Genomic DNA, 16,791 nt, shown 5'->3' on the forward strand with positions numbered 1-16,791 from the left:
AAGCCAGTTTCACATTTTCAGGAAACAAAAAAAACGAGCCTTTTCACTGCTAATTTTTCATACATGGAAAATTAATAACCCATTCACTTCGTTTTTCTCGTCTTGAATGCAAGATGGGAAAACTGAAATCGTAACCTCGTTTCGAAAGCAAACTCGGGATTGACAAGCTTTTTCATTTAGTGTTGGGAAATGTAGTCATCGTTTAGTCATCTTCAATTTAACCGTTTGTCCTCTGAGTGGCAAATTTCCTTAAAATGAGCCAAGGCAGGCAACGCCTACTGCAATGAAATGGAAAATGTGCAGTTTATTTCATACTGCTGTGTTTGGGATTGGGAAATGAAAGAAACACATAAGCAAACAAAGAGCTGGTGTGTGTTTCATGATGGGGTGTCTGGTGGCCATCACGCAGCTCTTCAGAATTAAAAGTGACATGTTACTCAGGGGCTCCCTGCTACAGAACACTGTTGAACGTGGCAGGAGAGACTAAAGTTTGAATCATTGAATTATTGTGTAGGGTTACATATCCTCTGATTGAGGGAAGCTGAGTGTGTGGAATCTCACTCTTTGGAGTCTCGCTTTTTGAAAACGTGAGTCTGAATACAGCAGTGCATTATTAAGTCTATGTATAAGTCTATATAAGTATACTAGACGATGTAATGGTTCCTCTTATCTGATTGGATAAGCAGTTTGATATTTAGTAAGAATGTTCCTGTTGCTTTGTTTGGAAGTATTTTTGTAAGGGGAGCAAAATGTGTGTGTCTGAAATGGAAGATTGTATTGCAGAAGAATATTTTATCAAAACATACTTTCATGAGGATGTCCATGATGTGTTCCTGTTTTACGTCAGCTTCAGTACACCAGAAGAGAAAGAAGGAAATAGCTTTCGTTTGATTTTGAATTGCTCATCTCTATAGTCTGAAAACACTTTTGTCTTCTCATGTTACAGGCTCCCATCACTCCTGGCAGAACAGTGAGCAGGATTGTTCGTTTTGCTTGAAATGGATTGAGTGACATGTAACATGAGGCATCCTTGGTGATTTTTGTTTTGTATTTTGCATGGCCCACTCTGTAGCCATGAGAACTGGAGCATGCAGTCTCTTTGTTCTTCATCCAAAATGCAAAATGCTATTCATTGATGCGCATCTATTCATATCTGTGATTTTTATCTGCCCCAAAGCACTAAAATCTTTAACCTTTTTATGCCATTGACTCCTTAGTGTATAAAATAATAAGAATCCTTAGATGTTGTACATTTAATACATAATTGTCTTGCAATTTAAGACTGCCATTTGCATGCTATATATATATATATATATATATATATATATATATATATATATATATACACAAACACAGTATATACAGTGTATAATTTAGTGTTATCCTTAGGTACAGAATTATACACTTCATACATTTTTATTTTAAAGGGCCAGTGTTGGAAAGTAAGAAGCATATATTGTGGCTGACACAGAACTGAGATGTCATCACGTTTTTACTTCTTTGTCAAAGGATCTGTGTAGTGCTGCTGTAGAAACCGAAATTCAACTTTACCTATGTAGTGCTTTTTACAATTTCATTGTTACAAAGCAGCTGTACATTAACCATTTTTACTATAGGCAAAACATTTGAAGTTATGCAAGTAAAACCAAAAATGTGAAAACACAGAAGACAGACACGCACACACAGGTTCCAACACACCCACATACAAAATACGGACTCACAACTCCACACACACAAAATACAAAAATAAGTACTAACACACACAGACATGCACACACCTACATTGGTTATCACAGAGAAACACACGTTTAAGATAAAGGAGAGAGAAACACAGGTCAAAGATTAAAGAGACTATATATTAAGTAAATTAAATAAGTTAAGTAAAACTTATTAAAAAAATTCTAATTCTAAAGCAGCCCCCGGCCAGACAAACAGTGCAACAGTTTGCAAACAACATGGACAATTCCATGTAAGGGGACCCGCGGTGTGTAGATAGAAATAACGTTTTCTAAGGTAATAAAAATGTACCGCTTCATAAGGTCTTCATACACATCTGAAGACAGTTTTGAATATTATATTGCATTTCTGTTAATAGATACTCCAAAAATGTTTTACCTGTAAGTACTTATAATGTAGGAGGGACAATAAAACATTTAGCTGAATTCAATTCTCAAACTTAAATGTATTTGTTTCAAGTTGAAATGAATGAAATTACACTTTTTATTCGTATCATCATATAAAAGTCAGATTGATTAACAATTGGCGGATACATCAACATACATAAATATTCTAGTATTCAAATTTTCCCTCATGCATGTTTCCAAATTTCAAGCATGGCCTCTGTTTCTAGATTTGTGGCCAGGTGGTATATCCGCAGGAGAAGGAAAAGGAAAAGATTTGCTGGCATTCTTGTTTTGTTTCAAAGACGAACGAGGCTGATAATTTCCCTCCCACAACGCTGACGAACAGCCCCTATGATCAGCAGCTCTGAGAAAAAGCAGGAATCCACGGTCCAAGCATATGCAGCCCTGAGCCTTTAGCTCTCCGCGCTTGAAAACCCGGCCTCCGTGTTTGCGGGCAGCATCTGGATTCATTTAGGTGAAGGGGGTCCCCTTCATCCTCTCAGGTTGCAGGTCTGAGTGTGGGCTCTTGTTTTTTAAAATGGCTAAAGCCTGCTTGCCTGGACCTTCTCAAACTGCCCCAGCGCATCCGCCCGTCCCTCTGGAGGGGCAATTTTGGCCCATCTCGTATGCCCCAAAGCATGTTTAGTGTAGTCCCTCATTTGAACTGAAAGATGTTAAACAGATTCATTCAGGAGCTTTGGAAAAAGAAATGGGTGGGTTCAGGTGACCTAAGTGTATGGCTGTATGTATACAAGTGTAAATGTCGGGGAAGTGGGCAATGAAATGTATAGTGAACAGCATCACTTGTGATTCCTCATCCCCCCTCATCACTCCATCCCATAGGTTTGTAAACAGTTCAGTCAGGCTCTGGGTTTTTAAAAAATGATCTCGCTGGAAAGAATAACTGCTCGCTAGATTTGTTCATATTCTGTTGCTGGACTACTGTCAGAGCTGTTTATTGTTTTGCGCAATGAATGGAGCCAGGCTTGCTGAGTTAGTTGGTGAAATGTTGTTCAAACAGATTTACCTTAGTGTAAGCAAAGAGTCTGTCAAGGCCCATAACGCTCAATCTGTTTTTATCAGGGGAATTATATTTACCTCACCATGTATACCTGATTGCCGTCTAATTTAGTTTGACATCTTTCCAAAAATAACATAAAAGAAATATTATAAAGAGAAACAGAATACAATATGTCATACTACTCAGATATCAGAACTTCTGAAAGTTGATAAAAATCTCCACAAGGTTAAATATTTGTGCATTTGCCTGAAAGTTTACCAATATGTAAGATGGCCAGCAATACAGCACATATACACAAATACAAATATATTTAGCGCCTTTTTGTAATAGTCCTCATCATATTATCATCAACCTGTGACAATTCTTTCAAATTTAACCAGTCTCACTATGTAGCAAAAAAAGGACATGATAAGAAACAGAAACATAAAAGGGGCGAAAAAGATCAGGGAGAAATTAAATGATGTCAATCATCCTCATCACCACTTAAAAGACTATAATTAAACTGTCAACATCTCAAATAGACAAAACTTTGTAAACCACATCTCTTTAAACCTTACTTTAAACAGAAGGTATTTAACCTCAGAGACCTCTGCAGTCCCCAGCCGCTGACCATTATTAGAGATACTCCAATGGTAAAGAGCTACAAAGTGGTTCAATCATTTGTTTATAAGTAGTTCTATTTTTAAAACTCTCGGTTTAGACAACTGAAAATAGGGGTATTTGCTACAAGATGTCTGTCTACGCTTTTAGTCTTTTTCTTCATGTGTTTGTCCCTGGAGAGGCAGAATTTAACCCTGGGCAAGAAATGTCAAAGGTCTTTTGGTCCGGCAACAAATCCAACTACCGGGAAGTTGCAACACAGAGATGTTTTCCTCACTATTCTGTCTATGACAATATATCAGTGCACTTTAATTTTCTATTATTAACTTTCATATATTTTTAGTTTTCATTGTTAAGAGGGCAAACCACAAAACTCTCAATAAGTACAAAAACAAGATATAACTCATCTTTTGTTTTAAAGAAGTCGAAACGTCAACAGAATGCATCACTTCATAAAGTGACTTGAGATATGTTTCTAAATAAAGTAGAGAGCAGGTGCCAAGGATATCTGGAGGAAGTGATGGTGAAAGCCTGCTGTGAAAAATACTGCGGTCTCCATGAATTTTGAGCACAAAATGCATTTTCCTGAAGGCCATCTTCTGTCAAAGTCTTTCTTCTCCTTTTAAAGGTCCAGTCAGTAATATCTACCGGCAAGGTTGCGCATTGCAACCAACCGCTCACTCCACCCCTCCCGTTCGACACTATGATGGCTGACAGAACATGGCGAATTACATACAAGGAGACCTGCGGTGTGTGTAGATAGAAAAAGCTATTCTAATGTAATAAAAGCAAAATGCACTAAAAGGCAGATTTACTGCTGAATATTTACATTTATATACGCTATATCGTAAATGTATGTCTGACACTGTGTTTACACCGCACGCAACAGGTGCGACATGACAACCTGCTTGTTCTTAATGGGTTTGTCGTGTCGCATCCAGTGTGGACAAAATGTTAAATTATAATGGGTTCTATTGCGTTTCATGAGTTTGTCTTTGGCAAAAGCCTGCCGTGTCCTGCACGTCATCTCCATGGCAACGTGATCAAGCTCGAGAGTCTTCCTGTGCTTTCCGTAGACAATGTGCTGTCAGTGTTTGATTGTCAGTTTGTTAATCAACGTCACGCCGCATTGAATCTTGGGAGGATCACTGCTAGTGTGTTAAATGCAGTGTTTTGTTGTTCTTGTTTGATTAGGAAATATAACTATGGTAGGTCTGTCTTGCTGTGTTAAAAACTGCAATAGCATTACGCAGAGTCAATGCCCCTGGTTCTTTCACTTTCGATTTCTACTTTCGAACACCACGTGAGCATGCCAGAACGTGCCCCCGTGAGGGGCAAAACATTCAGCTTACAATGTCAGGAAATGCTATCCCGTGCAACAATTCAGTGTCCAGGAACACCTGATTTCTTTGTAAGTCACAGGGAAGTCGTAAGGGTCATCGTAGAGTCCAGCTGCTTGTAATTTCAGAAAAAATTATGTGTTTTAGTCCTGGTTTCTTCGTTTCTCCTATTCTACTCAGCCATTTTGCTGTATGTTTTACCACTCAGGGGAACGTGTCCTGGCGCTCAAGGGTGCCGTGTTCACGTGGGAAAGTGACATTAATGCATAACCTCTATACTGGGTGAACGGTAATGTTAACTGCTGGATTGGTAATCGGGCATACCAGGCATTTTCCCAATGGGCCTACTGCTTTCAAAACAGTGATAACCTGATTGAAATATGTCATCTGCTTGTTGTGTGTGTGTATACGGTTGAATGACTGAATGCAGTTTAACATGCTACAAGCGTGACTGATGGATTTGTCTGTATCTCACTATACAAGGACAAGAGCACGTGAACTTCATCCACAGAGTTTATTTTACGAGCATTTCGCTTTTTGAGGGCAGCTACCATCAAATACACACTGAAACTCAAGCGTCTTCCCAACAACATGCCAAAATAAAAGTCTGGTTGATTTCAACCAGATAAAAAAAATAATTTGACCTTAATTTTTTACCTGCCTGTACCATAACTAAAGATGATTGTCTCTCTATTACCAGTGGGTATTGCAGATACCTATGTATAAATGTATAGGATAATGCAATGTAAGTCCTTTTGGATAAAATCGTCTGCCAAATGCGTAAATGTAAAATAATGCTATTTGAGAGCATAGGGCCTGGTGTATCTTGCCCAGATTCTTAGGTTTGAGTAACAGTGTGTTTATATCTATAGGGAATGGTAAAGGTGCTGATCCTGTAGATCTCAAGCCCCTTTTCTTGAAGGTATGTCAACACTCATCCCCTGAGCATCAAACCCAGGGGTGCCTCACACCTCCTGAAAAGTGAAGCTGCAGGCTCTTTGATCGTCCCTTGGCAGCTGGCTGCAGTACAGGTCATAAACCCTGCTCTCACCATGTAAACAAATGCGACAGAAGCCAAACTATAAAATCCTATTACACTTCAAATATTTCTTTCCAAAGACGTTTTCTGTTATTTTTCATTCAGTTTTCTCACGTTAATGTAGGTCCAAGTGTTCGTTTTTTTAATACGTATGTTTTTAGTAAGATGTTACATAATGTTATAAAAAAGGGGTCTGGTAACATGAATTCTTCGTTTACGATTGAGTCATTAGGGAATATGGACAGGACCTTGATACCACGCTCCACTTCGTGCTCACTACTGCGCATACCTCCACTTGCGGACTTGGTCACTTGAGAGCGCTTGCACGCGACAGGAAGTAAGTCTGTCCAATGTCTTAAAACATCAAAGTGCAGTGCCGTTAATGCACAATAAACCCACACTATCTTGAATACCGCTTCCGAGTGGTATTCAGGGCTAAGTGTATCCCATCATGCATCATGTTGCCCGGGTCTCGCGAGATATTGATGAAAGCTTTCCACTGTAAGTTATACTACTACTTTTTAAGGTTATATCTTTATTTATTGTTTTTCTTTTTGTATTTTGGGTACAGCTGCTTTGAAACAATACAAATAAAGCACTTTTTAAAATAAATCTGACTTGATCTTATTATATTACATATTATTTCGTAGTAAAACATAGTGTTGCACATTTTATTGGTGAAAACTTCAGAGTTATGTATTTTAAAACAGCTTTTGATCACATAATTAGAAACACCACATTAATTTACGTTACATGTTTGCCCTTGCTACATGTGTCCCATCGGGTTAGAATACTACATGCTCACTTGGGATCTTCACGGCCACTAGAACACTTGGACAAAAAACAGGAAATACGTCATGAAAGTAGTCAAGAGGTCAAGTGCAAAGACCGCAAATGGGGATATTTGGACGCAGCCTCTTTTTACACTGACCTTGGTGTTTCGAGTCAGATATGTGGGCATGGCTTGTTAGTTTTGACTAAATCCCGGCATCTTTTTTACTGTCTATGGCAGGGCTGTCCAAAGTCGGTCCTGGAGGGCCGGTGTCCTGCAAAGTTTAGCTTCAACCCTAATCAAACACACCTGAACCAGCTAATCAAGGTCTCGGTAGGCAGACTAGAAACTTCAAGACAGGTTGTTGAGCCAAGTTAGAGCTAAACTCTGCAGGACACCGGCCCCCCAGGACCGACTTTGGATACCCCTGGCCTATGGTTTCAAATGAAAAGACTGTAGGTGTAGCCCATTATCAAAGCACTGATTTTCAGTTAAATTTCTCATTACAGAATCTTGAGAATTATTGTTATGCTTAATTCATGCCTGTGCCATATAATGTTTTTTTAATAAGCAACATTTGTCTCGCTTTTGCATATTAGCATTAAATGGTAGAACATAAATCATTTCATTTGCTGAATCTTTTCAGCTTTTTTCTATGAAGATCAGTTTTATGTGATTAAGATTGGCTGTTTTTGATGGAACAGACAGTTATTCAGCGTGGCATATTGATAAAAGTCATTCTTATTTTAATGTCATTACATTAAAAGGATCGGTTTGGTCTTATACTGTGTTATATTATAGGACACATCAGTTAAATGATTATATTCTGTGTAAAATTTGAATTAACCAGATTAATGGTATGGAATTTCTGTAAATCATATTAAGTGTCACTGATGTTAAACCTTCAAAAATCATAACACTCCGAAATATATCTGCTGGGATGCGGTGGCTGATTTTGTATATCACCTCAGTTGACGGTATATCAGTGAGGAAAACAATGGAGTGCATTACATGTCCCCAGAGGATGGTGTGTCTAAATTCCTCCATGCACAAACAAACATTATAATCTCGCTCTGTTGGTAGGTGTTGCTCATTCATTATGTGTTAGCTTTGAACATAAAGCAGGTTATAGTTTCGTAACAAATGAGAATGTCTTCGCAAACACTTCTAATGACTTCTGACACTGCTGATTTTGCCACAACTAATTTGCTGTTTAAATAAAAGTGAATTTGTTTTTTTCATTAATAATTCACGGCGTTTGTTAATTGCAGTTTACAGTTCAGATGATTTCTAAACAAAGTGTTTCCCTTTGAAATGGATGTGGATTACACAGCGGTATCTTGCGCTTTTAATCCTGCATTAGGATAAAGGGTCAGACATCTTAACAGGCCATGCTCCGCTCAGGTGCTGCTCCATTCAGGCAGCGCGGCTCAACCCCTTTTTGCATTAATATGTATGTTTGTAATGATACATAATGACGGCCAATGATACGCAAGCGTAAATCCAAAAAGATTGTGAGTTGCCATGGCAACCACCCGGGCCGCGTTCCTGGCGGAGTGCATGTGGTCATGCGGCACACATTATTAGGGCTGCCATACGCCGGGAGAGGTACACATGCACTGTAATTGCCTGTGCCATTCAGCTCTCCTGCTTTGTGTGACTTTGAGGATGGATAAATTGCTGCATCTCGGCTATTAACGGATAACTATTAGAGAATCATGGCTTGAGCTCTGCCTGTGACCGTCATTTTTATTTGCGGGCCTTTGAGTAAAAATAAGAGGATTGTGTGAATTAATCAAGCTTATGAAAATCATTTCTAGAGTATATTGGTAAGCATTATTCTTTGGATTTGTTTATTTTGGTAGCTTTTGTATTGCAACATTTTATTCTATTGTTCACTTAGTTGGTTCAATAAAGATCTGTATAAACATTAATGTTCCAGGTTTGTTTGTTGTGGTGGCCATGCTCAGAACCTTCATGCTTTCTGAATGATTACTATATAATATGTGTCTAAATAATATTATAACTCTATATATGTAGCCAAAAAAGAAACATGAATTTAAAGACATCACACATAGTGGTATGTGAAAAACGTTACATTATAAAAGGTGAATCAGTAGAATTTAAAGTGTCTGAATCGGAGTGGATTTCTTGGAATCCAATGTTTTTGGCGAACACAAAATGTTTTACAACTGAGCTGGGTTTTCATCTGATTGAGATGATTCACAGGTTATCTCTGTTTCATGAGATGGATACAAACAGCATGATGCATTTTCAACCTCCTCCTGAGCTGGAATAAATCAAGTGATATGGTGACATCCATCAGGCACTGAATCACTTCTCCTTTATTCACTCAGCCCTGTTTGAGCGGTATCCTGCCAACGGTTCTGAATCATTCATTCAGCACATGTAGACTTCCCTGCTGATTCAAACATCTCTCTCTCTCGCCCCCCCCCCCCTCTCCATTTTTGATGGAAAAACTCTTCAAGTGTGAAACTCTGCAGTCTCTTGGGGGTTAAAACTTTGTAAAGAGCACATGCTGTGAAAATGGCAGTCTATGCCCATGTGGCTTCAGGCTGGTCTGAGGTATGCACTCAGGGAAAGCTAAACCAGCCTGTGTCCCGTCGCATCCGTGGCTGTCAGCGACAATGACAGGCCCAGAGCTTATTGAAGGTGCTCTCTCTTTACCTGTCACAGATAAAAGCTACTAGGCTAAACCGCTGAAATAATAAGTCTGTAAATAGTGTTTCTGTTAAGGACAGTGTTTACCAGCACCTTTCTGTTTTAGAAAGCACAATTTAAACGTGCTTGGCAACCGCTGGGTGATATAGGGGCTTGTAAAACATATGAAGGGATGTAAACCTTTTCTGGTGTTACTTGATGTTTACTAGTGAAAGAATACTACTTTAAAACACAAATATCACAAGACTAGAGAATATCTGACATTTATTGTTTTTAAAATTTTTAATGATGTCATCATTTACTCACTTTATAGTCATTTTAAACTGTGTGGCAGAACACAAAAGATGAACGATGGTACCCGTTCACTTGCATTGGTTTTGTGTCCATACAATAGAAGTCAATGGGTACCAATTCAGTTACCAACATTGTTCAAAAAATATTTATTTAATATTTATTAACGCTTTCTATTGCTTAAAACATTTAAGTCATAATTAGAGCAAATGCATAAATATTGAGAGTTTTTTACAATGACAAATCGTGTTTTTATAAAGTTCCACCTGAATGTGTCATATTTTTACACAGTTTATCACAATTGGTAAAATATAAGGAATGTAAACTTTTTTTGCATACTACACATTAACTTTTGGTCTTGTGCCATGTTAGTTGATGGTTGGAGGATGTTCTGCGTCACGTTTATTGCTTGAGATTGTTTTACGTGGCCACGACATCTCGAGGGGTTTTTGTGTTTGCGTGCCTGTGTAATTGTTCTCTAGTAGTCAAGGAACTGTTAATCAACCATCATAAGACTCATGTCTGGCGTGGAGCTGAGAAAAACGACACCCATTCTGATTTCTTCGTATGTTGATATACAGATGCTCACAATATCAGTTTCAGTGACACTGACTGCCATCAAGCCCTGATCTGAAGTGAAAGTGATATCATCTGATGATTACAAGACCATCCTTACCTTTAAATGCTTGCCGGTGTCTGCATTTCTTTGTGTAAAAGCTGTATCATTTCTGTTTGCTTTTTGGTTTTAATCATAAATGGTCGGGCCCAGCAGATCGCCTTTGTAGCTCTCCACCCACTCTGAAACAACAGGCTTCCGTTCTCCAACCGCCAGCTTAGTTAATAAAACAATTACTCTTGACTCCACAATGTGCCTGATTTGGCATGCTGGAAACGCACAAATCCTCCATTCCTTTGAATTTCATCAGTAACAAAATTAATTAGAGTGGCCACGAAAATGTAATCATTGCTCCCTGGAAATTGAAATAAATTAGAGATGCATGCTTTGGGACTGCTCATTAGCAGTGACCTCGAGTAATTGCTGTATCCATTTGTGAAATTCATAATGGAGTTGAGGCAACTTTGAACTGCGTTTAAATAAAGACTAGATTGCATGGTCCCCAGGGTTTCCTATGAATGCTGAAATTGCTTATTTGATGAGGTAGACATGTGGATGTATTCGTGTTTACGTTTTTTGATGATGGCTTGGCAAATGTCATGCTCTCCATTATGATTGAAACTTTTAGTCATTTGCAGAAGTAGAGCTGTTTCCTTTATTGGTATAATATTTGACCTCTTTACCTGATTATTTGTCAAAGAGTACTGCACATTTGTCCAGTAAAGAGAACAAACATTTAGGAACTAATCCAATAATCCTAAAACAGTTGTGTATGCTTCTGAATGCTTCCCCATCTCTACGGGTTCAACATTCAGATGCATCTCATCTTTTTAGTACTGCTGTTTTCCAAATTTTTTAATGATATAAAAAAGTCATTAAAACCAGACGTGCAGTGATAAAATCGAAATAGTTCTGTTAAAGCTTTTTTGCACACTCTTGGCATTCTCTTAACCAAAATGAAATCCAAATAAGATTCTTTTTTTACTTCGAAAACAAGTACAATTAGCACTTGTTGGCATTCATTTTTAACTTATGCATAAAAATGTATTTCAATTTATTTTTGTAGTTTCAAGATGTGCTTATTATAAGTGATTTATCTTTTATATATTTTTTAAATAATGTGCATCATTGTTTTTATTTCTGTGCCCTCATAACCTTCAATGAAAAACATGAACCTTACCTGCCCCTCCCCACCAAATTGACTGTCCAATGTCTAGGCTTAGCTATCCAATTGGTTTTCTGAAGATAAAATTAAGTCATAAGCCTGTCATACCTTACAAAATGAAAAAAACCTACTAAATTAGCTTTTTCATGCTATAGACCACAGCCAATGGTTTTGAATTGTTCCTAAATCTTCTGATAAATATTGGCAGCCAGTACCTTAGATACTAGATTATTAGTTTGAGAATAAATTTGTAGATGAAAAGGTTAAAGGAGTAGTTCAATTCAAAATCAAAAAACCGATTCAGTCACGTTATGTAAATCTAAACTTTTGATTGGTATTGTGTTTCGTTTACCAATATATCCTGTCATGATCTAGAAGCACAGTAAAGTTCCTTCTGTAAAGTCACATTACTCTTTTGTAATCACTTTGTGTACTGAATTCTAACCATCCTGGAGGCCTTATTTCAACTGGCCCGATTTTCAGTAAGGTAATGACATTTGACAGTCAAATTGGAAGCACTTCAATCAAGATCGGGATCATTGAATAGCCTGTTATGTCAAATTGTTTTGTCATTCACTTAATCTCTGGGCCTAGAATTGAAGCCGGACTGTATGTTTAGATGTTTTGTACATCATAATTTTAGGCTGATAATTACAGTTGAACAAATCACTCAAGTGTCAAGTGTTCACAATGAAAATAGGAGCTACCTTTTTTTGTTTGCCGAAGGGAAGCAGTAATCAGTTAGTGATACCCTCTCATCATACAATAATGTAATGCCAGGCTGGTAGAGTGAAGTGTCCACACTATGTAGACTGTAAGTTTGTTTGTCTCCATTAGGTTGATCTCTTTTTGTGAGTCTGTGCTGTGTGCTCTGGATACGCTTTTGACGATCGCCTTCTAGTTCTTCGACAAAAAAATGGAAATCTTTTTTTCACTTGGTAGGTTTTACCAATAAAAGCACATCACCGAACATCTGTAGCGTTGCTCGACAACTTTTATTGTATTGATGTTGTCACTGCTATCTGAAAGCTATGAGTCACTTGAGGGCATGCATTACAGTGAATTTACCATAGTAAATGGGTTAAGGCACATAGCGCCATTACGCATTGTGATGAAATTACAGTACAGCATAGCCTCTAAGGACTTGCTTTATTTTTGTTTTGAGACGAGATTTAGTTTTTACTCCGCATTTAGTAGCATATTTTAATCACTTAATTACTCTTAATCAGGATTATTTAAAGGGATAGTACACCAGAAAAATTTACTCACCTTCAAGTTGTTCCAAATCTGTTTAGATGTCTTTGTTCTGTTGAACACAGAGAAAGATATTTAGAAGAATGTTGGTTCAATTGTGGGACATCATTAACTACCTATAGTAGAAAAAAGATTGTATATTCTTTTGTTCTGTTGAACACAAAATGAGATATTTTGAAGAATCAGTTTTGGGACACCTTTGAATACCATATAATTGTTTTCCAACTATGGTTGTCAATGATGTCTCAGAACTGAAAATGCAATTATTCTTCCAAATATCTCCCCTTGTGTTTAGCAGAAGAAAGAAATGTATACAGATTTGAAACAATTTGAGGGTGAGGATGAATTTCCATATTTGGGTGAACTATCCCTTTAACCAAAATAATATACCAACAGGTTGCTTGCTGTGTTGTTTGATTCCAGTAGAATGTGTGTATATTTTTCATGTTTTAAATTCCACTAATTGAGGTAAATAGTCTAATTTGCCTTTTCTAGGTGAGACCTATCAGATCAGCTCATTTTGAATGGACATCACAAAGTGCCTAAGCGAAGAGAAAAAGGTTTTCATCAACCTGTTAAAGCCAATAGAGAATAAGATCAGATAATACATGCATATATGCAAATCATCATATTCAAATTACTGTGTTATTTAGTTGAGATGTTTCTAAAGATTTCTTGGTAATTTCATCAATAGCATGTTTGTGCTGATCTGTTTCACCCTTTCAGATGCCACCTTTGACACACCGCAAAAGGTTTGAGTTGTTCTAACCGAGTCGTTGAAACACATGACTGAAAATTGTTTAACTACCACAGAAGGAAATATACAGTCAAACGTGCACCAGAACTGGTTGCTTTCCTACATTCTTCAAAATATCTTCTTTTTTGTTCAGCAGAATAAAGAAATCTATAAAGCAATTGGTAGTCAATTGTGGCCAAGAATTGTTTGGGTACAAGCATTCTTCCAAATATCTTTCTCACCAGAACAAAGATATTTATACAGATTTGAGGGTGAGTAAATGAAGACAGAAATGTCATTTTTGGGTAAACTGTTTCTTTAATGTGCCAAGAAGTTGTTGTATTACTCTGCAACTTTTATTGTATTGTGGAGAAATGATGGTACTCCAGTCGTTCTAAACGAAAGCAACGAAACTGCAACAATATCCGACTATTTTTAATTCAGCCAAACTGTTTGAATAGAAAAAGTACCAATAGGCGCATCACTACGCAGTGCAACAAACACTTTACAGTTTAGACAGTTAATTTAATCCTAGCAATTTGGTTTTGACATGCTACAACGCATGCAGTGACCGTCCCCAGTACACAGAAGAACAGTATTTGTCCCACCTGTTTTTCAACCACCATAATCACCTCAACATAAATAGCAAATAACTTCTGACTAAGATTATGACCATGTCAAAGTCACTTTATTTTGATGCACTACAGAAGGTGGAGAAATGAAATGCCGTTCTGTGTAAAAGCGAACAGGAGACTCCCGTTTATAACCCTCTTAATGTCATTAAAAGCATTAAACGTCTCTTGCTGTTACATTAAACAGTCTTTTTTTTCGCCCTTTATTAAACCCTGTCATTGCAAGTCATATTATGAACGGTTATTGTTTTAAAGGTTTAGAGACTTAACGTTTTAATTAATAAATGACAAGGTTTTTTTCAGTTTTCCCCCTTCAACTTCAGTCAGGTGAATTTGAGGTCATAAATTTGTATCGTAAAGTTGCTGCCATGCAACTCTAAAGTGATGTAAGAGAGAAGGTGTTGACAGGTTCATAAACACTAATGAAGATGGGTCTGGAGGGGCCCTGCTGTGGAACGCTGTTGTAATGATGTATAAAAACATCTGCAAAATGACAGCTTACTGTTAATTTGCTGTCGTGGTCCATGAGGAATTCTTACCCAAAACATTCAACCTCATATTTCATCACAGTTGATGTCATCATCATTCCAAGAAATGTTTTGCTGTTTGATGTAATGTCTGAATTGAAAGTTTAGTTGTACAGTAGAGGCCAAATGTCTGAGACTGGGGTATTGTTTATTGAAATTTAATGCAATTTGTTTAATTACCATGTGGAAAAATTCCAGATATTCTTTGTGTTTGCATTGCAAATCAAAAATATGTTTTCTATCAGATATCGTTTCTCATTTGTCTAATCTCAAAACATCTTAAAGGTAAATAAATAACAATTTCAAGATTTTGCGATTTTGTGATTGTTTAAGGCTTTGGCACAACTGTGTATATTCAGTTTACACATGAAAATCGTCAATCTGTCTAAATTACATTTTATTCTGATATTTCAGTGCCATAATGAAGACAATAACAAATCGTTCATGCACAATGACATTTCTAATGCCAGTCTTCAGAGGATGTGAAGGATGTTTTTGACCAGACCGCTTTATTTTGTCACAAAAAAGAAGAACAGCTGAACGGAGTTCACTCTTGAGTTCTACTGGTGGGTATGACTGCTGTTCAGCACTACCTCATTTCTCTAAGATCCACTTCCCCCTCTTCCCCCATCAAACCCCCCAAACACCTTCACTTTCATACTAGCCCGTCACATACTTCCTTGCACCGCTGCAGAGCACAGATCAATATAATGTCTTGTTTGGTATATCTTGTGCCTGGTCTTGGCTAGATTGACACATGGCATTCTGGGAATCATTTCCCTCAGCACAATGAGACATATTGACCTAGTTAGTCATTAATGAAACACTGGAGTTATATTCCTATGCAAGCATTTGTTTTTCATTATAGGTGACGCAACCCCGGTACAGTTCAGCGATTCCCCAAAAACAGGTAAAGGTTCTCTCCTAAAGAAAGAATAGGCGCATTCCTTTTGTATTTGTGCTGTGCAGAATTTTTTTTTCAATATAATGTCTAGACCCTGGAGTGGGCAGTGGGGGTGTTTGGGGTCGACCGTGCCAAGTTTGCATCTATGCTCGCTATATCTGAATGAGGTTTTTATAATAAACTTAACTTGGACCAGATGGGTTTTGGGGAACTGCGAGAAACAAACTGATATTGTGTTTGTGGCCAAGACAGAATTCATTTTGTTTTGGGAACTAAAAAACACATTTTCTGGTTCATTTCATTTTCTTTGAATTGGGAAATTTTTACGGTTGTTTGGAGTCATTTTAAAATACGGTGAAAATTATTGTAATTGTTGGATTTTATTTGCCGTGGCATTGATACAATAAAACCCTGACATGACAGTTAGTCTTTACGCACTGCTACATTGATTTTTGAATTCCGGCTTGGGTATTTTCATGTTATTTATTCAGTTATCCATTCAGTGGAGCTATGCAATGTGTTTTATTACTGTTCTGCTACATTGCCAAGAATGTTTGTATTAAATAAAGTTATCGCATTCATCTGCTACCATAATGTCTTTAAAATGGTTCACATTAAATCTGTTTGCGTTAAAGATATTTTGACTTGAAATTAGTCAGCATTGATTCTGCAAATAATGATTGAACCATATATCTATATACATATATGACCATACACAAGCTTTACAGTTTAAACACTACAATAATAAAATATTCTAATGATATTTGTCCTCTATCCTGATTTTTCATACACCATGTCAGGGCTTCATGTGTTTTGAATTAGGCGTTAATACAAAAGATTTGCAGAGATTCAAGCCCTCCATGACAGATGTGCAGCATTTTACAAATTAGCCAGCAGCTCCATGAGCAAGAAGCAACTGGTCAAATGTTTCACGTAAGCTTTCACACTAATTTAGTCTCAGTGAAACCCACAAATACTTGAAATTACCCCCCCCCCCTTTGTGAATGGATTCCAAGGCTGACTTCATTCTTTTGCATGTACTGTATATGTAGGTGGTCACATATCAACATTGTCACAAACCTGGCTCAA

This window comes from Barbatula barbatula, assembly GCF_947034865.1.
Source record: "Barbatula barbatula genome assembly, chromosome: 21".
Lineage (NCBI taxonomy): Eukaryota > Metazoa > Chordata > Actinopteri > Cypriniformes > Nemacheilidae > Barbatula > Barbatula barbatula.